The sequence below is a fragment of the Mustela nivalis genome (assembly GCF_964662115.1).
Source record: "Mustela nivalis genome assembly, chromosome: 11".
In the NCBI taxonomy this organism is placed as follows: domain Eukaryota; kingdom Metazoa; phylum Chordata; class Mammalia; order Carnivora; family Mustelidae; genus Mustela; species Mustela nivalis.
In genome coordinates this window covers 32,663,435-32,688,621 of record NC_139030.1, presented here as the reverse complement: position 1 = coordinate 32,688,621, position 25,187 = coordinate 32,663,435, and the positions used below count along the sequence as shown (strand labels likewise).

The 25,187-nt window shown below is 36.4% G+C and overlaps 1 protein-coding gene and 1 long non-coding RNA gene across 22 annotated transcripts in view; one reads left to right on the top strand and one right to left on the bottom strand.

Moving 5' to 3' along the window:
- The window catches only part of LOC309844300, a 317,506-nt gene extending 316,697 nt beyond the window's left edge, over positions 1-809 (bottom strand). The window contains exon 1 of the long non-coding RNA XR_014300596.1: positions 699-809. This is a non-coding gene — a long non-coding RNA (uncharacterized lncRNA). The remainder of the gene's footprint in view (positions 1-698) is intronic.
- Positions 810-825: 16 nt separating this feature from the next.
- Positions 826-25,187, top strand: part of ORC4 (origin recognition complex subunit 4) — a 103,054-nt gene continuing 78,692 nt past the window's right edge. For 3 of the 21 annotated variants that reach the window (XR_014300591.1, XM_082690900.1, XM_082690889.1), the window contains exons 1-2: positions 826-921; positions 1,534-1,574. The gene's annotated coding sequence lies outside the window, so the exon portion shown is untranslated. Of the gene's footprint in view, positions 922-1,533; positions 1,575-1,599; positions 1,771-25,187 lie in introns of those variants that run through there. The other 18 variants (XR_014300592.1, XM_082690891.1, XM_082690887.1 and 15 more) reach the window with 10 other exon arrangements.

Here is a 25,187-nt window from a genome sequence, read left to right as displayed (position 1 = left end):
AAACAAACATTTAACAAAAAAAGCAGTAATACAAGTCAAAACCTAACCAAAGGCCTCTATCAACTAAAAATTTGAAATCTTCCTTGCAAGTCAGACACAACAACAACAACAATAACAAAAAAGGAAAATTAAACCCAGAAAGCAAAAACCAATCAAGTCTGTTCCAACACTGAAGTCAATTTCCAAACCATATACAGAACCAAAAAGGAGAAAACACTCAGGTCTACAAATGGATAAGCAGTTCCTATACAATCCAAATCCCGACATTTTCCCACTCAGAAACGAATGCAGTGGAGCTTTTCCTGGGGAAAAAGGGGAAAAGCTCTCCAAATGAATTTTTTCAAGTGACATCTAGAAAGTGTGCCTCTTTCTGTCTCTTTCCCTGGCGCCTCATTGGAGGAAGGAGGGGGTTGTTTTTGTATTCTCCCCCACTGGAGCAAGACACAATCAGATGTTAGCTGGAGAAGAGAAACCACTTTTGACAACAGCAAATAAAAATAAAAGTGCCCTTCCTCCTCTGACAGGATGGGCACCCACCTCACACACCCCTCCCCACTCCAACCCCTCCTCCCCCCCCCCCCAGCACCACCCCCTCCTCACCCCGGAGCTCCACTGCGTATGTGGTTTGGTGCTACTGTTGCCCCGGAGTTAAAGTCAGAGCCAGAGGAAGGCAATGAAGCCCCCACAGACACACTTACCTTTCCTGCCCCCCACTTTTGAGTGCCTTCCCTGGAGCTGTGGAGGATGACACAAAGGGTAATAAAGGGGGGGGAGTGGAGGAGGAGGAGGCGAAGGAGGAGGAGAGCTGGGGAAGTGGCTGCTCCTGGGTGTAGTGAGATGTCTCCAGCCAGGGCCAAGCAGCAGCAGCAGTAGCAGTAGCAGCAGCAGCAGCAGCAGCAGCAGCAGCAGCAGCAGCAAAGGGTCTGTGTTGCTAAGAGGCTTTTGGTCTCTTTCTCTCCTCCTCTCACGGCCAAAGAGGAGGAGGGTGGAGGGGGCTCGGGAGGGAGGCTAGTGGAGGGGTGAGGGGGTAGGAGTCGTGGATGGGGGTTTTCGAAGAAGAAGAAACTCCTTCTTCTTCTTTCTCAGGCTCAATCCCCCTCTCAGGTCTCAGGGCTGGAGGGTGGGGGAAGGAACTCAGCCGCCTTCCCCCCACCCCCCTCAATTCAAGGTTGAAGTGGGGTAAAATTAGTGTCCTGTCCCTTTAAAAATAGAAATAAAAGGTGCCCCCCCTCTGCCACTGCCTCTCTCTTCATCATCAGCTGCTGCTGCTGCTGGGGTCTCTCTGCTGGGGGGGGGAGGGGGGGTTCGGGTAGAAGAGACGGGAGGCACTCACTGCGCATGTCCCTCCCTGACGGGAGGCTGGTTGGTCGAAGGCAGAAGGAGGGGGAGGGGAGGAAATGATATGGTTTCCCAGAAGGCTCCGAGGCACTTGCGACCCGGAAGACATTGTAGCAGGGGGTAGAGGGGCGGGGGCGGGGAGTAGGAGGAAGTCGCTACTCTTTAACACCCCGTGCCCCCCTCCTCTCTCCCAAGGGAAAGCGGAGGAACGGAAGTGGGCGTGGACGGAGACGCAAGTAAGTCACGTGTTTGGGCGGGAGTGGGGCGGGGTGGGAGACGCGGTGCGTGCGCGGGGAATGCCGGGAGTAGTGGTGTACTGTTGGCAGTAGCAGGTGAAGCCGAGCCGACTCCGCGGTGAGTGGACCCTGAAGCGGTTCCCGTTGTCGCTAGATTCCTGCTCTGCCCTGGTAAGGGCAGACTTCTCTGTGAGAGGTAACACGGGGCAATCTAGCCTGAAAACGAAAGCCAGGGTCGCCAGTGGCGAAAGGCAAATCGAAAAGAATGAGGACGGAAGGTTGCGGAGACTGGGAATGCGGGAAGGGGCAGGCTTGTCTAGGCCAGGCAGGCCCCTCTGTCTCGTGGCCTTCCTGTGAGGCTGCTGACGAATTTCTGACGCCTGCAGGGATTCCTCACGAGAGCAGATCTCTGGCGGGGTGTGGACTACCCCCGGTGGTGGTGAGGAAATTTGATCCTGCTGCTAAAGAGAAATGGGATCTGTGGAGCTTCTGCAGAGGACTGTTGGCTGTTTCTTCAGCTCAGAGCAGGAGGAGAGAAAAGCTCCGTGTGTGAATTTTGACAACTTTGGGCATTAGATGCGTTACTTGCATTGGGTATTGTGACCATCATTCCTTACTTCGCTGTGCTCCTTGGAATTCTGGAGTGGTTTTGGGGAGGAGGGAGCAAGCTGGGAAGTCTTGAAAGGAATTTCCCTCCCGTATCTTGGCGTTGTTGCTGCAGCACCACGCTTCTGCTTGTTCTGAGAAAGGGATATGGATGGTGTAGTCGTCGAGGTTGTTACGGTTTATAGAGAAGGGACATGAAATTTTCTTTTTCTCTAGTGTAGATGAGAGATTTTTAATATTTTTTTAAAGATTTTATTTATTTGACAGAGAGAGATTACAAGTAGGCAGAGAGGCAGGCAGAGAGAGAGAGAGAGAAGGAAGCAGGCTCCCTGCTGAGCAGAGAGCCCGATGCGGGACTGGATCCCAGGACCCTGAGATCATGACCTGAGCTGAAGGCAGCGGCTTAACCCACTGAGCCACCCAGGCGCCCCCAGATGAGAGATTTTTTAAATGGGCATTTTGTTTGAAGTTTCTTTGGTTACTAGTCTCAGATGGTTTCTCAATTAAATGCCACCTATTTTTGCTGGAAATGTTTCCCTCATAAGATAATAATTTAAACTACTAAAGAATTCAAGAATTTACATTAGTAAGCCTTTCTTTCTTTCCTTTTTTTTTTTTTTTTTTTTTAGTAAAATATCACCATTTCTTTTTCATACTCATTTCATACAATCTTAACTGAGCCATTGCTGTCTTTCAGTTATCTTCTTTGGTAAAAGTACTTTCAAAGATGATCACTCTTCATCGTTTTCTTCTAAGACCAGTAATCTAAAATTCCTTATTTTGTTGCATTGGTATTATTTACTTCTGTAATGAGTTCTTTAGGAGTACGCTGTCAATTAAAGTTACTACTTTTCTACATTTTACTTCTTATGTTTTGGCAGTGGACCCTATTTATACACTATTGCCTTGTGCTTCTTTCTTGTGTGTAGTATGTGAAACAATTAAAAACTAGACTCTGTGCCTTAAAATTTTGTTCGTATTGCAACATTTACCACTTTATAAAAGAAAAAAATATATAGCAAAGCAATATAAGTGCCTTCTTTAACAAATTTAAATTTTTTTTAAAAGATTTTTATTTATTTATTTGACAGACAGAGATTACAAGTAAGCAGAGAGAGAGGAGGAAGCAGGCTCCCCGCTGAGCAGAGAGCCCAATGTGGGGCTCGATCCCAGGACGCTGGGATCATGACCTGAGCCGAAGGCAGAGGCCTTAACCCACTGAGCCACCCAGGCGCCCCAAACAAATTTAAATTTTTTATGTTAAGATACTAAATATGCAAAAAATGCACAAATCATAGGTATGTAGTATAATTCAACACTTTGGTGATCACTACCAAAATCAAGAACTAGAACATTCTTGGCATTGGAGACCAACTCCTGCCCCCATCCATTCCTGAATATTCTGTTCACCACTTCCAGAGGTTAACACTAACTGAATTTTTATTGTAATTATTTCCTATTTTTATTTCAAGTGTTTTTGTAACCACCGATGTTGGCATTCTTACACGAAGTAGATGAATTTTGCCTGTATTTTACCTATATGAAAAGATTATCCATTATGTATTACTTTCCTCTTGTGCATCAATGTTTAACTCTGTTAGTGGATTTAGCTGTAGTACATGTTTTTTTCATTTTTATATAGGAATGTCTGTAGTAAGTGGTGTGTAGTTAATTCTTTTATTAATAAACCACAATTTAATTAGTCTAAGTTTAATGGACATTTGGATTGTGTCTAGTTTTTAGCAATTATAAACAATCCTACTATGAATGTACTTATGCATGTATTTTTATGCACATAGCATTTATTTTTGCACAGTGTAGATTATGCCAAACTTTCCCCAAATAGATCAATTTATGCTCCTACCAACAGTATATGATATATAACTTTTTTCAACAGTGTCACCAGTAGTTGACATTTTTCATTTTTGCCACATGATGAATGTAGCTTATTATTGTTTTCATTTACAGTGCTCTGGTTATTAATGACTTTGAGCATTTTGTAAAAAATTTATTGGCTATTTCAGTTTCTTGTTTGAAATGTCGTTTCTTTACCACAATGTTTCTGTTCGGTTGTCTATGTTTTACTTAAAGATTTGACCAGTGTGGCAAATATTCTCTGTGTGCTTGGAACATTTCTTGCTTCCTGGATGATTTTCTCTTCATTTCATTTTTTTACTGGCTTACATGCTATTAGTATTATTTTAAATTTATTTGTAATTTTAACTCAAAGAAAGGGTTTCTATACCATAGCCCGCTTGTGGCTGGTCATGGACAACTTGAAATGTGGATAGTGTTGCTGAGGAACTGAATTTTTAGTTTTATGTACTGTTAATTTAAATTTGGAAAACTGATACTTGATTTGGTTGTTGAAAAGCCTTTAAGTATGTTTGGAACAACTTGGATATGTAAATGTACTTTTCAATTGGAAACTAAAAATAAAGGTCAAATATTTCTGATGACAATTTAGCATCTTGAATTGTCATGTTCTGTAAATGTCAAATTGCAGATTTCTGAAACTTAGTATGAAAACAATAGAATAATTTAGCTTTTTATTATGACTGCATGTTGAAATTATAATAAATTAATTTTACCTTTTTTAAATGTGGATACTAGAAAATTTTAAATTATGTTTATGCATGGTATTGTATTTCTCTTGGACAGTACTGTTCTTATCATCAACATTCAGTTACATATTCCTATATTTTTACCATTTTCAGACTTCATTAATTTTTGCATTTCTCAGTTTTCTTTGAAAATCTTTTTCGTTTTGCTTTTAATACTGTTTAGAGTATCTTTAATACAGTTGTACTGAAGGCGAGTTATCTTAATTTTTTGCTTACCGTACAGTGTCTTGTTTCATCTTCAATCTTGAAGAATGTTTTGGGTCTTTTAAACTGTAGACTTTCGTTGTTTTTCAGAATCTTGAAGATAACGTTCCACTGTGAGTTTTTGCTTTTTGAATTTTTTTAGCTTCCATTAGTGATTTGAGAAGTCAGCTGCCAATCTAATACTTGCTGCTTTGAAAGAAATCTCTAAAAAATTTTTCTTTAGGTTTTCTGCTATTTCCTTATGATATTTTGGATAGAATTCTTTTTCCTGTTTTGGGTTGAGATGCTTGAATCAGTCTGATCAGTGTCTTTTTAAGAAGTAAATGACCCAATTTTTTACTGTTTCTAACTACTTGCTAAAAATTACAGTTGTGGCTTTTGTTGGGCCGGTATTGGTAATTTGTTGTTTTTAACTGATAATTTCAGTTTCTTAATTTTTTTTAAGGGTCTGTTTCTGCTGGTTCATGATTTTTTCCTTGTATGACTATGTCCGAGTTGTTGGATATGAAAAATTACAGGATTATTTAAGTCTTAGGATAATGGTATCTTTTTTAGGAAGGCATGTTTTCCTGGGAAAATTGATTTATGCATGCTACCAGTCCCAAGTCACTTAGTTCATGTTCGACTTCAGATTACTTGTTTTATACACACACACACATACACTCACACATGCATGCGTGCACTATTCAGCAGGGCTTCAAGTCATGAGTCATATGAGTTCTGTTTTCCATCTAGTTTCTCTCTGATCCTGATGATGTTGCTCTTAGGATCTCAACTTAATTTGGGTGATGATATATTTGCATCCCACTTTTGGTGGATCCTGTGCTTTGATTTTTTTGTTGTTTTTTGTTTTTTTTTTCCTCGTAGCCCAGGAAAGCTACCAGCAGCGCTGCCCTTCTGTTTTCTCAGTCTGGGGGTCTGCCCATCCAGGGCTCTAACTAAACCCTGATATCATGACCTGAGCTGAAATCAAGAGTCAGACGCTTAATTGACTGAGTCATCCAGGTGCCCCCAAGTTAGTTAAAATTTAGAAAAGTTTCAAGTAGTTTTTGAGTTAATAGTTTAAACTATTATATGTAAAATGTAAAGGTTTAAATTGTAAAAGAACATGTTGTTGAAATATTAACTACTTCTACATGGCTTATTAAAAACAAGTTGAACTTCTCACAAGTTTATTTTATCTCAAGTTTAATTCTCCAGAGTATGGCCCACCGGAGATGTACCATGGTGGACAGAAATGGTTGGGCCTTTATCCCCACATCTTCCTAAGCCCCAGGAAGGTGTGATGTTGGACAGGGTGGCTGTTAAAGCCCCCATATCCCCATCTTTGGGGAAAACAGTTTTTATACTTTTTTTTGTCTGATTTTTTTGGTATTTAACTCCATATTTCCAAGTAACATATGCTACCACTTAATTTTTCCATTTTAGGCACTATCTTTTGACTTCCTCTGTGGATGGTGTAAATTTAGGTTTTTCCCACAAATACCCATGCCCTCTCCCAGCATTCCAGTGATACCTTAGTTTTTGGTAGATAACCATTCTATGTCTGTATAGTTTCTCAATATTTATGATTAATTCAACCCCCCAAACTCTGCATGTGATCAGCATCTCCTTTCCAGGTTCAGAAGTTTTTGTTGTTGTTGTTCAACTAGTTCAACCATCATTGAGAATTTCTCCTAGAACATTCTGATCTCCAGTTTAGGCTGGCTGCTTGATACGGCTGCCCCTCATGCAACCTGTCTCTAGCCTGTGATGTACCCTCTCTTACATCCCATGTAATTCTTTGCTTGTGTTAATTTTTGCATCTCTGAATTTTCTTTGGAGATCTTTTTTCTTTTGTTTGAGTACAGGCTTTTAGAATTTCTTTAACTTAGGTTATCATCATTAAAGGGTTAATAGTTATCTATTAAGATTAATAATTGATTTTGTTTGGTCACAGTCTCCAGTAGCTAAGTGGCAGATGTTTTGAGGTGTTCTGTACCTCTGAATGTCTTTAGGTTGCCCTAACTTAGTAGGATTCTACGTTGGAAATGTTTTTCTTCAGAATTGCAAAGTAATCCTTAGTGTTTGATATAAAATTTGAAGCTGTATTTTCAACAATTTGCATTTCACTTTTTTATTCCCAGTGGAAGCTCCTGTACCCTTTTTGTTTGAAGCTTATATAAGGTTCTCTTTGTTGAAGCTAGTGTTCTGAAATGTCACGGTGATGTGAGGTGAGTTATGAGTCTATAGGCATCCACTTTGCTGTGCATTTATTTCATGGGTTCTTTTGTCTGGCAACTTGTATTTCTTAGTTCTGAGAAGGTTTCAGATACTTCTGCTCTGATTTCCTTGCCTGTGTTTTTGGCTCTAAAATTGCAATTAGACATTATATTCTTAGATGTATTTCTTCTCTCCCATATTTGATCTTCTCCCAGTCCTTTGCTTTACAATTTTTTGAATACTTATTTGATTTCTTTAAACATTCAGACTTTAATTTCTATTGTTTTGTTTTTAATTTCCAATACTTTTTTTGATCTCTGCATTTTTTTAAATGGCATCCTGATTATTTTTCTCTTTATGAATTTAATTAAAGTTACATTTTAAAGTTTATTTCTGCCTACTTTCTTATCTCCTAAGTTATCCTTTCTGTTAGGATGCTCTAAAGGCTTTCATCTTAGAGGCTTTCCTCAGCTATCTTGTGATCCTTGGTTGTGTGTTCAAATTTGTATAAAGAGCATTAAGAAGCTTTTTCATGCTTTTGAATTTGGCTGAGCCTTGCAAATGCTAATGGATCAACCTTTGGTAAAATTTCTCTGCAGCATATTTGGTGGGGAAATCCTGATACCCACTTTTTTGGTGTTATTTGGAAGCCTTTTCTCTTGGGCTAATAAGAGCCCAATGAGAAGAATTTTCCAGTCTCTTGCCTCTAAGTCAGTGGTTCTCAGCTTTGACACTATGACCCCCAGGAGACATTTGGCAATGTCCAGAGACATATCTGATTGTTAAGGGTGAATTGCTATTGAAAATCAGTGGATAGAGACTGAAGGTGCTATTGAGTATCCTACAATGCATGGGACAGCCACCTACAACAAAGAATTAGTTCAAAAATATCATTAGTGCCTATTGTGAGAAACCCTGTTCATGGCATAAGCCTGAGAACCAGGTGAAAACAGCACAAGAATCACATTTGATATTGTTCTAAAAGATCTTTTATTTAGTGATAGAGTGAGCAAGCAGGGCCAGGGACTGGGGGAGGAGCAGAGGGAGAGGGAGCTGAAATCCAGAGTCAGCTGCTCAACCAGCTGAGCCACTCAGGCACCCCTGATTTTTTTTTTTTTTTTAAATGATACTCTGATCTGCTGTGCCTGGTTATTTCCCAATGTAAATTTCTTCTGTTACTGTATAGAACCTTGTCTTTTGAAGGAGAGAGATAGAGGTCTCCATTTAATTTTAACTGTCTTATCACTTCAGGTTTTTGAAGGTGAATTCTAGCCCAAATTAAAATACTGGTTATTAAGTGTTCTTGTTTTTATGTGTTTATTCTGTTTCAATAGGATTGACCAATGAGATGTTTTATGGGATGCTTAAGTTTGAAAATGAAATGTAAGTTGAACGTTAAAAATAAAATGTAGATAAAACCTGGAATTTACAGTTCTTCCCCTTCTTCTATTTTAGTTTTATTCCTCCTTTTCACTCCAGATTCTTTCCTAGGTGCTTATCTTCAAAGAAGCATCTGTTTGGGACACCAAAGTTTTCCCTCATTTCTTTTTTCCCCTTAATATCACATTCTTCTCCCAGTGCCCCTTCTCATCTTCAGTAAAAACACAATAAAATTTTAGATATTTTACTGCTTCTTTGATTAATATGGCAATGAAATTACTATTAAGTTTTAACCAAAAGATTGAGGTCAGAGTTGGCAAGATTAAAGGTCCAATGTGTTAGCTTTTCTTTTGGTGGACTTGTACATTTTCGCTTTCTCCCATATGCTTTCATCTTGACACTATTATAAAAATGTACATTTTTTTATATAGATGTCCTAGAAATGTCACCTTACATTGTTTTCTCAAAATAATCACGTCTAGGGGCACCTGGGTGGCTCAGTGGGTTAAGCCGCTGCCTTCGGCTCAGGTCATGATCTCAGGGTCCTGGGATCGAGTCCCGCATGGGGCTCTCTGCTCAGCAGAGAGCCTGCTTCCTCCTCTCTCTCTCTGCCTGCCTCTCTGCCTACTTGTGATCTCTCTCTGTCAAATAAATAAATAAAAAATCTTTAAAAAAAAAAATAATCACGTCTAGATTTATGTATGTCTTTGTTATTTTAAAATGGATGAAACCCAAAAATATTTTCTTTAAAAGCTGTGTTGCAACTAGTAGCCATAAGACCTCTGTTGTTTGAATCATATCCAGTGGGCATGTTCTCATGTATATTCTTACTTTCATATGTAAATATTCTATTCTTCTGATTTAAGAATAAAAACAAACAGATGAATTAGTTTTAAAATACTTTTAAAGTAGTTAATATTTCCTTTGACTCACATTATTGTTTAGCAAACATTCCCATAGGGTCATATTCTCCCAAGGCAGATGTTGCACATACATTGTATTTTACAGAGATTTTTTACTTCATTTTATAGGCTGCCTGTTGTACTTACTTGAAAGTGACTGTTTTTTTGTACTTACATTTCATTTTCGCAAATATTCCATAAGTTTGTGTTCCCACCTGGGTTTTTCACAAATTGTCATTAAAAAGAGTAGAGTTTGGGTCTGTATTTTCCCGTGTGTTTTGGGATTACCATATTTGACAGCAGGGAAAAGTGAAGGTTGTGACTTAGATCAATCCCTTCTTTCTTTTTTTTTTCTTTTTGGATTTTTTAAAATTAATAGACTCATTTTTTTAGAGCAGTTTTAGGACTTACAGAAAAATTGATTGAGAGTACAGCAAATTCCCATATATTCCCTCTGGCCTAGCTTTCCTGCTGTTAACCCAGTTTACCTTATTGTTAACATCTTGCTAGAGTGATGTGTTTTTTGCAGTTGATGAACCAGTATTGATATGTTATTATTAAGGAAAATTCAAAGTTCTTGGTATGTTTTAGATACCAGTCTTTTGTCATATATGTATTTTGCAAATATTTTTTCTGTCGTGGCTTGTCTTAACAGTGTCTTTCACAGGACACAAGTTTTTTAATTTAAATAAAATTCTATCCACCAGTGTTTTCTTTCCTGGATTGTGCTTTTGATGTTGTATGTAAAAATTCATTGCCGGGGACGCTTGGGTGGCTCAGTCAGTTTAGAGTCTGATTCAGTCTTAGCTCAGGTCTTGATCTCCAGGCCATGAGTGCAAGCCCCACATTAAAGTCCAGTGTGGAGCCTACTAAAAAAAGAAAAAGAAAAAAAAAAAAACCAAAACCAAAAAAACAAACAAAACACTGCCAAATGCAAAGTAACAGATTTTTTTACTATGTTCCTTTTTAGAAGTTATATGGTTTTACACTTAACTTATGGATTTATTATCCATTTAGTGTTAATTATTGTGAAATGTGTAAGTTCTTTGTCAACTCAGTTTTTTTTTTTTTAAAGATTTTATTTATTTATTTGACAGAGAGAAATTACAAGTACACTGAGAGGCAGGCAGAGAGAGAGAGAAGGAAGCAGGCTCCCTGCTGAGCAGAGAGCCCGATGCGGGACTCGATCCCAGGAACCTGAGATCATGACCTGAGCCGAAGGCAGCAGCTTAACCCACTGAGCCACCCAGGTGCCCCTGTCAACTCAGTTTTTTTTCCCGCATGTGTTCACTTGTTCCAGTACCATTAGACTTTATTTGTTGAATTATCTTCTTTGTCAGAGATATTTATGTGAGTCTGTATCTGACTTTCTGTTATGTTCCATTTATTTATTTTTCTATCCTTCCACCATTGCCACCCTGTGCAGTTGACCCCTGAACAACCCAGGTTGCAACCCCCTGTGCGGTTCAAAATGATTGTATAACTTTTAATTCCCACCCCCAAACTTAACTACTAAGAGCCTCCTGTTGACTGGAAGCTTTACATATAACATAAGCAGTTTGTAACATGTATTTGGTTTGTAGTATATAATATATGCTGTATTCTTAATCTAGAGAGAAGAAGGTGTTATTAAGAAAATCATAGGGAAGAAAAAGACACTTTCAGTACTGTACTGTATTTGTATATTTAAAAAAGCGTGTGTAAATGGACCCAAGTAGTTCAAACTCTTGTTCAAAGGTCAGTTGTATATATTAGCCTAGCTTTATAGTAAGTCTTGTATTGGGGTGGTTTCCAATCTCAGCCTTTGTTCTAGTGCAGTATTGTGTTGGCTTTTCAGTGCCTTTATCCCTTCCATGTAAACTTTCACATCAGTTTATTTATCCACAGAATAACTTGAGAATTTTGATTGGGATTTCATTGCCTCTATAGATCAAGATTGGAAGAACTGACATAATAACAATACTGAGTCTTCTTATGCATCTAAATGGAGTATCTGTGCATTTATTTATTTTATCTGTGCATTTGTTTTTTTTAAATCAGTTTTATAGTTTTCCTTATGTAGAACCTGTATGTTGTTAGATTTATATCTATATTGTGGGATTTTTCTTTTTTGGTACTAATATAAATGGTACTGTGTTTTTAATTTCAAATTCCAGTTCATTATTAGTGTATAGGAAAGCAGTTGAGACTGGTATATTAACTTTGTATCTTGAACTTTGCTTCAGTAGTTTGTGTGTATACATTTTTTGGATTTTCTACATACATGATCTGTCATCTGCGAACAGTGTTTTTTGTTTTTTTTTTTTTTCTCTGTCTGTATGCTTTTTATTTCCTTTTCTTGTCTTACTGCATTAGCTATGGGTTCAAGTAACATTTTGCACCAGTGGTGATCCTTGTTCTTGATCCGAGTGGGAAAGCAGGCAGTTTCTCAATATGAAAAGTGTTAGCTAGATTTATTTTTGTATTTATTCATTTTTTAGATTTTCTTTTCCCCATTGAAAAAGTTTCCTTCTATTCCTAATCATTCTTTTTTTGGCTTCCGTTTGATTTAGTTTTTGATTGTTTGTTTATTTGTTTGTTTTTTGAGAGAAAGAGACAGAGTATGTAAGTGTGCTGCGGTGAAAGGCAGAGGAAGAGGGTGAGAGAGAATCTTTAGCAGGCTTTGCCTCTGGATGCTGGGCTCAATCTTATAGCCCTGAGATCATGACCTGAGCTGAAATCAAGAGTTGGACACTTAACTGACTGAACCATCCAGGTTCCCCAATTCCTAGTGTATTTTTCAATGGGTGTTGGATTTTGTGAAATGTTTTTTCTGCATTTCTTGATAAAATATTTTTTTATCCTGTGGATGTTGTGGATTACATCGTTTGCTTTAGGAATGATGAATGAGCCTTGCATACCTGGAATAAATCCCACTTATTTTTTGAGTATATAACTATTTTTATACATCGTGTGATTGAATTTGTTAATTTGTTGAGAATTCTTGCATCTGTATTTATGGAAGATAATGGAATATAGTTTTCCTTTCTTGTAATGTTGTTGTCTGGTTTTCTTATTAGGGAATAATGCTTACCTCATACAATGAGTTAGAATGTGTTCCTTCACCTTTATTTCCTGGAAGAGATTTGATATCATTTGTAAAGAATTGGTGTTTCTTCCTTAAATGTTTGGTAGAGTTTACCAGTGGACCTTTCTTGGCATGTTGAGTTCTGTTTTGGAAGGTTATTTATTGATTCACCTTCTTTAATACATATAAATATATTCAATTACTTATTTTTTCTTGTATATATTCTATTAGGTTGTGTCTTTCAAAGAATTGGGTCCATTTCATCGAGGTAGCAAATTTGTGGGCATAGTTCATAATTTTCTCTTATCATCATCTTAAGGTTTATAGGGTCAGTACTGATGGTCTTGCTCTCATTTCTGATACTAACCATTTGTGTCTTAATTTTTAAGATCTTTTGTTCTTTGCCTGGCAAGATGTTAATAATTTTAAATTTAAACTGAGCCAGTTATTTTGTTAATTTTCCTAATTGATTTCTGATCTAATCTGTATTATTTCTTTTGCATAGTTTGGTTTGAATTTGCTTTTCTTATTTTAGTTTCCTGAGGTAGAAACTTAGATTATTCATATTTTAGGTCTTTTTTTTTTTTTCCTGTTCTGATAATGTGTATTTAGTGCTGTAAGTTTTCCTCTAAGTACTGCTTTTGCTGTATCTCTTATATTTATTTGGTTGAGTTCTGTGTGCATTTTCATTTCCTTCCCAATTTTTATTTTTCTTGATTTTTCTTCCTTGGCCCATGTGTTTTTTAGAAATGTCTTGTTTAATTTCTTATGATATTTTATTAGTCTCTATTATTTGTTTTTAGTATAATTTCATCATAATGTTAGAGCATACTTTATATAATTTCTGTTCTTTCAAATGTGAGGTGTATTATAAGGTTCAGAATGTGGTCTTCATTGGTGAACGTGCATATGAGTTTGAGAGGAATGTGTATTTTGTTCTTGCTGAATGCAATATTTTATAAATATCAATTAAATTCATTTGATTGATGGTCATGTTCAATTCAGGTATGTCTTTCCTGATTTTCTATCAGTTACCAATAGTATTGAGGTCTCCAAATGTAAGAGTAATTCATTAGTGTCTTCTTACATTTCTATCACTTTTTAACTATGTGTATTTTGACCCTCTGTTAGGCATGTACACAAGGATTATTATATCTTATTGGATAATTAACTTTTATCCTTTACCCTTTATTCCTAATATGTCTGCCTCCTTCTTCTGTACTTTCATCTGTTTCATTATATTTAAAGTAGGTCTCTTGGAGACCACATATTATTGGGTCTTGTTTTTATACCCTTTCTGACAGTCTCTTTTTCATTTGTTATATTTACTTCAACAACTGATATTTAAAGTCCATACTGATATAGTTGGATTAATAGTTACCAGATTTATTGCTGTTTTCCCTTTGTTGCCTTGTTCTTTGTTTCTTTTTTTTTTTTTTTTTTTGTCCTCCACTCTTCCTGCTTTCTCTTATTTTGAGCATTTTACATTATTCAGGGCTTTTCCCTCTCTCTCTCAGGATATATTATACTTTTAAAAAAAATTCTCTCAGTGGTCTTGGTACAATTGCTATGTACATATGTGAGCAATCCAAACCCATTTTCAAAAAACAATACACCATTTAATGGTTAGTGCAAGTATCATGTAACAGGGTATTTGTAATTTCGTACTCCAGTTCCTTATGATATTTTTGCTATAATCATGTGTATATTGTTAAGCATACAGTATAGCAGCATACTTTATTTCTCTTTTAATGTTTATGATTTTTGATTCTTTCTTAGAAGTTTCCATCTTTGCTTAAAATGCCCATCTGTAATTGCAGGTTACCTGCTTTTTCCATTGGAGCCCTTAACATACTAGTCACAGTTGTTCTATACTCCCTGTCTGTTAATTTCAAAAATCTTCGCTACATCAAAATTTTTGTCACAGAATTTCAAAATTCTGTCTCTTTAAGCTGTATCTTTTTTTTCTTTTAGTATGCCTTGTAATATTATGTTAAGCAGAATTGTACTGTGTATAAAGAACTGAGGTAAATAAGTCTTTCGTGTTGAGGTTTTTGTATTTATTCAGCTTAAAGGTAGGCTGTGTTTATTGTTTGCTGTACCCATAGGTGTTAGAAACTGAAATTTGCTCTTGTGTTTTTGCTTTTGTCTACATCATTTTCTTTGGAATTCCCAGAGATTTCATAAATAGGCTCTGAGCATTCTTTTGTCACTTGTAAATCCCTGCTTTCGATACGGGAGCCCTTTTAATATGATAGTAAGATGTTAGGGGAGAGGAAGCATTATATATTCCTATAATTAGATTTCAGATTTTGTTCTGTGGAGTCTTTGCCCTTGGGCTATGACCTTTACAGGTACTTCTCAGCCCCCCCCCCCTTGCATAAATACACACAGGTTATCCCCTTTAGGTGAGTCAGGTAGGCAAGAAGAGGCTTGACTTGGGTATTTCTCTTCCCCGGGTCAATTAGGGTCTGGTGAAGTAGCTTGCTTTGTGGGCAAGCCTTTTAGGGATAGAATGTTCTAGATGTATTTCAGTATGCCTGCTTTTCTCTTATCCCTGTTAAAACAGGAGGAAATATTTTTCTAATCCTCTCTGCAAATCTAATAGGGTTCCTGGAGGTAAAACTCAGAAAAATTTGGAGTCTTCCCTAAGACTGGGCCCTCCTGGAGTTTTTAACTGTTAAACTTAATCAACATTGAGTCTCCAGCAATTTGTCCATTGCGTTTTAAGTTTTCATACTTTGGAATTGCTTCCAGTGCAGTATCTGTTCCTGGGCTTCTGCTCCAGTAAGCTGTGATTCTGTATGCCTGTGTATATTTAATATTGGAAGAAACAGTTGTGCCCTATGACCTCATTCTTACAGATCTTAGAGTTGTTTTTTCAGTTTATTCAGGTTTTCTTTTGCTGTGAGGACAGGAGTGTCAACCTTCAAGCTCCTTAAATGCTGGACAGAAAGCATTGGTCTTTTTTGAACAAACAATTGTGGGGGTGCTTGTGTTTGTTTATTTTAAAACCAAATCAGTCAAGATTATAGTTGAAGAGTAATTGTCTTTCATTATGTGTGTATCATAGCGTAGTCAGCTTCCTACTCCTGGATATTTAATTTTCCTTTTTATAATCAGATATATTAAACATTTTTATAGCTAGGTATTTGTGTATGTCTGTTTTGTTTCTTTTTTAAGATTTTATTTATTTGACAGAGAACACAAGTAGGCAGAGAGGCAGGCAGAGAGAGAGAGAGAGAAGGAAGGGAAGCAGGCTCCCCGCTGAGTACAGAGCCCTATATGGGGCTTGATCCCAGGACCCCGAGACCATGACCTGAGCCGAAGGCAGAGGCTTAGCCCACTGAGCCACTCAGGCACCCCTCTGTAACTGTTTCATTTGAGTACATTTCTGGAAGTGGAATTGGAAGATTGAAGTCTGTATAAAATTGAATCTTCTAATAATATGTGTTTGTACTTCCATTCTGTGTTGCTTGCATTATCCACACCCTCACCAATACAGACTATTGTCTTAACTCAAGAGCAGACATTTTAATCTATATGCCAAAAATTATATCATTTAATCTTTTAAAATTTAGTTTTAATGAGAAAGAACTGCATTTTATTTTTTATTCACTTTTTTAAGATTTTATTTATTTGAAAGAGAATGGAAGTAGGAGAGAACTATGAGAGGGGAGAAGGTCAGAGGGAGAAGTAGGCTCTGCTGAGCAGGGAGCCCAATGTGGTACTTGATTCTGGGACTCTGGGATCATGACCGAAGTCGAAGGCAGTGGCTTAACGAACTGCGTCACCCAGGCACCCCAAGAACTACATTTTAAAGGTGAAATTTACTTTGTTCACTTCCTAAGGTTTTTTTGTTACTGTTCAAGTATAGTTAACATACAGTTACTAATTTAAGGTATATAACATGATTCAATACTGTACCTTATTGCCCATCAAAATAAGTGTAAGCTTTATCTCCTTTACCTATTATAACCATCTCCCAACCCACCTACTCTGGCAACCACCAGTTCTCTGTACTTAAGAGTTTGATTTTTTGTCTCTTTTTTTTTCTTTGTTTTGTTTCCTAAATTCCACCTATGAGTGAGGTCTTATGGTATTTGTTTTTCTGGTTGACTTACTCACTTAGTGTTATATCTTACAGGTTCATTCACATTGTTGCAGATGACAAGATCTCACTTTTTCTTCATGGCTGAGTGATGTTCCGTTATATTATGTATATTATATTCCAATATATATGTTCACCACATCATCTTTATCCATTCATCTGTGGATGGACAGTTGGCTTGCTTCCATATCTTAGCTATTGTAAATAATGCTGCAATAAATATAGGAGTATATATATCTTTTTTAAATTAGATTTTTTATATTTTTTGAGTTATTACCTAAGTCATTTGGTAATTGTATTTTTAATATTTGGTGCAATTACTAAGTTATTTGATAATTGTATTTTTAATATTTGAAGAACTTCCATACTGTTTCCACAGTAGCTACACCTATTTGCATTCTCACCAGCAGTGCATGAGGGTCTTTTTTCTCCACATGTTTTCCAGTACTTGTTGTATCTTATATTTCAGATTTAAGCCATTTGACAGGTGTAAAGTGAGAGGTTATTGTGGTTTTAATTTGCATTTCCCTGATGATTAGTGGTACTGAGCATCTTCTCATATGTTTATTGACCATTTGTATGTCTTTGGAAAAATGACTACTCAGGTCCTCTGCCTACCTTTTAATTGGGTTATGTTTTTTTGGTTTGAGTTGTGTATGTTCTTTATATATTGTGTGTGTGTGTGTGTGTATATATATATATATGTATATAAATCTTTTATTAGATATATCATTTGTAAATATCTTCTCCCATTCAGTAGGTGGTTGTTTAATTATTTATTCATTTATTTATTTATTTGCTGTGCAGAAGCTTTTTATTTTGGTTTAGTTCCACTAGTTCAATTTTGCTTTTGTTTCCCTTGCCAGAGGAGACCTATCTAGAAAAATGTTTCTACGGCCAATGTTAAAGAAATTACTGCCTGTGTTTCCTCCTAGGAAGTTTATGGTTTCATGTCTCCCGTTTAGATCTATAATCCATTTTGATCTTACTTTTGTACCTGTTGTAAAAAAGTGGTCCAGTTTCATTCTTTTGCATGTAGCTGTCCTGTTTTCCCAGAACCATTTGTTAAAGAGATTGTCTTTTTCTTATTGTGTATTCTTACCTCCCTTGTCATATATTAATTCACTCTAAGTGTGGGTTTAGACTTTCTATTCTCTGTTGATCTTTTATCTGTGTTTGTGCCAGTACTATACTCTTTGGATTACTACAGCTTTGTAGTATACCTTGAAATCTGGGATTGTAATGTCTTCAGCTTTGTTCTTTCTCAAGATTGATATGACTATTCAGGATTTTTTGTGATTCCATACAAATTTTAGTATTATTTGTTCTAGTTTTCTGAACAGTGCTGTTGGTATTTTGATAGGGATTTTCATTCCGTCTGTAGAATATTTTGGGTTAGTATGCACACTTTAACAATATTAGTTCTTCCAGTCTGTGAGCATGGACTATCTTTTAATTTGTGTTGTTTTCAATTTCTTTTATCAGTGTATTATGGTTTCAGCATAACACACTTAATCTTAACTTTATTCCCAGGTATTTTATTAATCCTGGTGTAATTGTAAATAGGATTGTTCTCCTAATTTCTCTTTCTACTACTTCATTGTTGGGTATAGAAATGCAACACATTTTTAAATGTTGATTTTGTATTTTCAGACTTGACTGGATTCATTTATCAGTTCTAGTAGTTTGGTGGAGTCTTTAGGGTTTTCTATATATAATATTTCATATGTAAATAGTGAAAATTTTACTTCTTCTTTACCAATTTGGATACCTTTTCTTTATTTTCCTCATCTGAGTACTGTGACTAGGACTTCCAGTACTATGTTGAATAAGATTGGTGAGAATGGACATTTTTGTCTTGTTCCTGACCTTGAAGGGAGGGCTCTCGGGTTTTCCCCATTGAGTATGTTAGGTGTGGGTTTTTCATATATGACCTTTATTATATTGAGATTTGTTTCATCAGAACCTATTTAGTTGATTTTTGTCATGACTGGAGGTGGTACTTTGTTAAGTGCTCTTTCTGCGTCTATTGAGATGATCATATGGTTTATTTCTTTCTCTTGTTAATGTGAAATATTATATTGATTGACTTGCAAATACTGAACCACCCTTGCATCCCTGAAATAAATCCCACCTGGTCATGGTGATTTTTTTTTTAAATGTATTGTTGTATTTCTTTTTGCTATTATTTTGTTGAGGCTTTTTGTTCCTGTGTTCATCAGAGATATCAGTTTGTAGTTTTCTTTTTTTGTGATATCTTTATTTGGTTACTCTCTTCTATTTTTTGAAATAGTTTGAGAAAAATATTAACTCTTTTTTAAGTGTTTGATAGGATTCACCTCTGAAGTGGTCTCTTGGACTTTTTTTTTTTAAGAATTTATTTATTTACTTTAGAGAGAGAACACATGCATGCGACCAGGAGGAGGGGCAGAGGAAGAGGGAGGGAAAGAATCCTAAGCAAACTGTGTCCTGAATAGGGAGTCCAACACAGGGCTCCATGTCATGACCTGAGCCAAAACCAAGAGTTGGGTGCCCAACTGACAGAGCCATCCTGGCATCCCTGGTTTTGGACTTTGGTTTGTTGGGAGTATATCGGTTACTAATTCAATTTCATTGCCAGTAATCGATCTGTTCGTATTGTCTTTCTTCCTGATTTAGTTTTGGTAGATTGTATGTTTCTAAGAATTTATCCATTTCTTTTAAGTAGTCCAATTTGTTGGCATATGATTTTTCCCAATGTCATAATTCTTTGGACATCTGTGATGTCAGTTGTTATTTCTCCTTCATTTCTGATTTTGAGTCCTCTCATTTTTTTGATGAGTTTGGCTAAAGATTTGTTGATACTGTTGATCTTTTCAGAGAACACATCCTGGTTTCCTTGATCTGGTCTTCTTGTACTGACTTTGGGCTTTGTTCATTCTTTAGCTCCTTTAGGTGTAAGATTAGATTGTTCAAGATTTTTCTTGGTTCGTGAGATAAGCCTGTATTGCTATAAACTTCACTCTTTAAATAGTTTTTGCTGCATCCCAAAGGTATAGATGTTGTGTTTTCAGTTTCATTTGTCTCCATGTATTTTTTTCTCTTTGATTTCTTGGTTTACCCATGTTATTATATTATGGAATATTATTATTATATATAATAATAACAATAATATATTATTATATTATATCATATATAATTACATAATATATATTATGCAATTATATTATAGTTATAATTACATTATTATATAATTATGATTATAGTAATTATTATTATGTTATAATTATTATGTAATATTTATATTATAATTATTAATATACTCAGAAATAATTACATAATAAAAAATAAAAATAGAAATATATTATACCCAGAAATATATTACTATATTATATTATACCCAGAAGCATGTTATTTTGCCTCCATGTATTTGTGTTCTCAAGATTTTTTCTTCTGATTGATTTCTTTTTTGTATTATTGTGGTTGGAAAAGATGCATGATATGATTTTAATTTTTGAATTGAGACTTGTTTTGTAGCCTAACATACGATCTGTTCTGGAAGAAAAGTCTCTGTGCACTTGAAAATAATGTATATTCTGCTGGTTTTGATTGGAATGTTCTGTATATATCTGTTAAGTGCATCTAGTCCTAGTCCTATTAATTTCTTTTTCATGTGTGTTATTAATTCCTTTATGTATTTAGATCTCCCCATGTTGGGTGCACAAATATTTACAGCTATTATATCTTCTTTTTGGATTGTTCCTTTTTTTTTAATTTTTAAATTTTTTAATAAACATATAATATACTTTAATTCCCAGGGGTACAGGTCTGTGAATCTCCAGGTTTATACATTTCACAGCACTCATCATAGCACATACCCTCCCCAATGTTCATATCCCCTCCACGCTCTCCTGTCCCCCTGCCCGCAGCAACCCTCAGTCTTGTTTTTTGAGATTGAGTCTTTTATGGTTTGTCTCCCTCCTGATCCCATCTTGTTTCATTTTTTTCTTTTCCTACCCCCCAAACCCCCCACATTACATCTCCACTTCCTCATATCAGGGAGATCATACAATAGTTGTCTTTCTTTGATTGACTTATTTCGCTAAGCATGAATACCCTCTAGTTCCATCCACGTCATCACAAATGGCAAGATTTCATTTCTTTTGATGGCTGCATAGTATTCCATTGTATATATATACCACATCTTCTTTATCCATTCATCTGTTAATGGACATCTAGGTTCTTTCCATAGCTTGGCTATGGTTTTGATTTGTATTTCCCTGATGCCAAGTGATATGGAGCATTTTTTTGTATGTCTGTCGGCCATCGGGATGTCTTCTTTGCAGAAATGTCTGTTCATGTCCTCTGCCCATTTCTTGATTGGATTATTTGTTCTTTGGGTGTTGAGTTTGCTAAGCTCTATAGATTTTGGATACTAGCCCTTTATCTGATATGTCGTTTGCAAATATCTTCTCCCATTCTGTCAGTTGTCTTTTGGTTTTGTTGACTGTTAACTTTGCTGTGCAAAAGCTTTTGATCTGGATGAAATCCCAATAGTTCATTTTGTCCTTGCTTCTGTTGCCTTTGGCGATGTTCCTAGGAAGAAGTTGCTGTGGTTGGGGTTGAAGAGGTTGCTGCCTATGTTCTCTTCAAGGATTTTGATGGATTCCTTTCTCACATTGAGGTCCTTCATCCATTTTGAGTCTATTTTCATGTGTGGTGTAAGGAAATGGTCCGATTTCATTTTTCTACATGTCGCTGTCCAGTTTTGCCAACACCATTTATTGAAGAGGCTGTCTTTTTTCCACTGGACATTCTTTCCTGCTTTGTCGAAGATTAGTTGACCATAGAGTTGAGAGTCGATTTCTGGGCTCTTTATTCTGCTCCATTGATCTATGTGTCTGTTTTTGTGCCATTCCCATACTGTCTTGATGTTGACAGCTTTGTATTAGAGCTTGGAGTCTGAAATTGTGATGCCACCAACTTTGACTTTCTTTTTTAATATTCCTTTGGCTATTTGAGGCCTTTTCTGGTTCCATATAAATTTTAGGATTATTTGTTCTATTTCTTTGAAAAAAATGGTTGGGAGTGGCTCAGTGGGTTAAGCCGCTGCCTTCGGCTCGGGTCATGATCTCAGGGTCCTGGGATCGAGTCCCGCATGGGGCTCTCTGCTCAGCAGGGAGCCTGCTTCCTCCTCTCTCTCTCTGCCTGCCTCTATGCCTACTTCTGATCTCTCTCTGTCAAATAAATAAATAAAATCTTTAAAAAAAAAAAAAGATAGGGATTGCATTAAATGTGTAGATTGCTTTAGGTAACATAGACATTCTCACAATATTTGTTCTTCCAGTCCATGAGCATGGAAGATTTTTCCATTTCTTTGTGTCTTCCTCATTTTCTTTCATGAGTACTTTATAGTTTTCTGAGTATAGATTCTTTGCCTCTTGGGTTAGGTCTATTCCTATGTATCTTATGGTTTTGGGTGCAATTGTAAATGGGATTGACTCCTTAATTTCTCTTTCTTCTGTCTTGTTGTTAGTGTAAAGAAATGCGACTGATTTCTGTGCATTGACTTTATATCCTGACACTTTACTGAATTTCTGTACAAGTTTGGGCAGTTTTGGAGTGGAGCCTTTTGTTTCCACATATAGTATCATATCATCTGCGAAGAATGATAATTTGACTTCTTTGCCGATTTGGATGCCTTTAATTTCCTTTTGTCTGATTGCTGAGGCTAGGACCTCTAGTACTATGTTGAATAGCAGTGGTGATAATGGACATCCCTGCCGTGTTCCTGACCTTAGCGGAAAAGCTTTCAGTTTATCTCCATTGAGAATGATATTTGTGGTGGATTTTTCATAGATGGCTTTGATAATATTGAGGTATGTGCCCTCTATCCCTACACTTTGAAGAGTTTTAATCAGGAAGGGATGTTTCACTTTGTCAAATGCTTTTTCAGCATCTATTGAGAGTATCATATGTTTCTTGTTCTTTTTTTTTTTTTTATTAATGTATTGTATCACATTAATTGCTTTGTGGATGTCGAACCAACCTTGCAGCCCAGGAATAAATCCCACTTGGTTGTGGTGAATGATCCTTTTAATGTACTGTTGGATCCTGTTGGCCAGTATTTTGGTGAGAATTTTTGTATCTGTTCATCAAGGATATTGGTCTGTAATTCTCTTTTTTGATGGGATCAGATCCTTGTCTGGTTTGGGGATCAAGGTGATGCTGGTCTCATAAAATGAGTTTGGAAGTTTTCCTTCCATTTCTATTTTTTGGAACAGTTTCAGAAGAATAGGAATTAATTCTTTTTTCAATGTTTGGTAGAATTCCTGGGAAGCCGTCTGGCCCTGGACTTTTGTTTGTTTGGAGATTTTTGATGACTGTTTCAATCTCCTTACTGGTTATGGGTCTGTTCAGGTTTTCTATTTCTTTCTGGTTCAGTTGTGGTAGTTTATATGTCTCTAGAGAGAAATTCTTCCAGATTGTCGAATTTGTTGGCGTAGAGTTGCTCATAGTATGTTCTTATAATTTCTTTGCTGTTGGTTGTGATCACTCCTCTTTCATTCATGATTTTATTTGGGTCCTTTCTCTTCTTTTTGATAAGTCTGGCCAGGGGTTTGTCAATCTCATTAATTCTTCCAAAGAACCAGCTAGCTCCTAGTTTCGTTGATTTGTTCTAATGTTATTTTGGTTTCTCTTTCATTGATTTTTGCTCTGATGTTTATGTTTTCTCTTCTCCTGCTGGGTTTAGGCTTTCTTTCTTTTTCTTTCTCCAGCTTCTTTGGGTGTAGGGTTAGGTTGTGTATTTGAGACCTTTCTTGTTTCTTGAGAAAGGCTTGTACTGTTATATATTTTCCTCTCAGGACTGTCTTTGTTGTGTCCCACAGATTTTGAACCATTGTATTTTCATTATCATTTGTTTCCATGAATTTTTTCAATTCTTCTTTAATTTCCTGGTTGACCCATTCATTTTTTAGAAGGATGCTATTTAGTCTCCATGTATTTGGGTTCTTTCCAAATTTCCTCTTGTGATTGAGTTCTAGCTTCAGAGCATTGTGGTCTGAAAATATGCAGGGAATGATCCCAATCTTTTGATACCAATTGAGACCTGATTTATGACCCAGGATGTGGAGAATGATCCATGTGTTCTAGAGAAGAATGTGTATTCTGTTATCTTGGGATCGAATGTTCTGAATATATCTGTGATGTCCATCTGGTCCACTGTGTCATTTAAGACCTTTATTTCCTGCTTATTACCTGATTACCTTATTATTACCTTATTACCTTTTGCTTAGATGATCTGTCCATTTCAGTGAGGGGAGTGTTAAAGTCCCCTGCTATTATTGTATTATTGTTGATGTATTTCTTTGATTTTGTTATTAATTGGTTTATATAGTTGGCTGCTCCCATGTTAAGGGCATAGATATTTTAAATTGTTAGGTCTTCTTGTTGGACAGACTCTTTAGTATGATAAAGTGTCCTTCTTCATCTCTTATTATAGTCTTTGGCCTAAAATCTAATTTATCTGATATAAGGATTGCCACCCCAGTTTTCTTCTGATGTCCATTAGCATGGTACATTGTTTTCCACCCTCTCACTTTAAGTCTGGAGGTGTCTTCAGGTCTAAAATGAGTTTCTTGTAGGCAGCATATTGATGGGTTTTGTTTTTTAAACCATTCTGATACCCTGTATCATTTGATTTGGGTCTTTAGCCCTTTAACATTCAGGGTAACTATTGAGAGATATGAATTTAGTGTCATTGTATTGCCTGTAAGGTGACTGTTACTGTACATTGTCTCTGTTTCTTTCTGATCTACTACTTTTGGGGTCTCTCTTTGCTTAGAGGACCCCTTTTAGTATTTCCTGTAGGGCTGGTTTGGTGTTTGCAAATTCTTTCAATTTTTGTTTGTCCTGGAAGATTTTTATCTTTCCTTCTATTTTCAATGATAGCCTAGCTGGATATAGTACTCTTCGGTGCATGTTTTTCTCGTTTAGTGCTCTGAATATATCATGCCAGTTCTTTCTGGCCTGCCAGGTCTCTGTGGATAAGTCTGCTGCCAATCTAATGTTTTTACCCTTGTATGTTACAGAGTTCTTTTCCCAGACTGCTTTCAGGATTTTGTCTTTGTTGCTAATACTTGTAAATTTTACTATCAGGTGATGGGGTGTGGACCTATTTTTATTGATTTTAAGGGACGTTCTTTGCATCTCCTGGATTTCGATGCTTGTTCCCTTTGCCATATTAGGGAAATTCTCTAAATAATTCTCTCCAATATACCTTCTGCTCCCTTTTCTCTTTCTTCTTCTTCTGGAATCCCAATTATTCTAATGTTGTGTCATCTTATGGTGTCACTTATCTCTCGAATTCTCTCCTCATGGTCCAGTATTTGTTTGTCTCTCTTTTTTGCTCAGCTTCTTTATTCTCTGTCATTTGGTCTTCTATGTCACTAATTCTTTCTTCTGCCTCATTTATCCTAGCAGTAAGAGCTTCCATTTTTGATTGCACCTCATTAATAGCTTTTTTGATTTCAACTT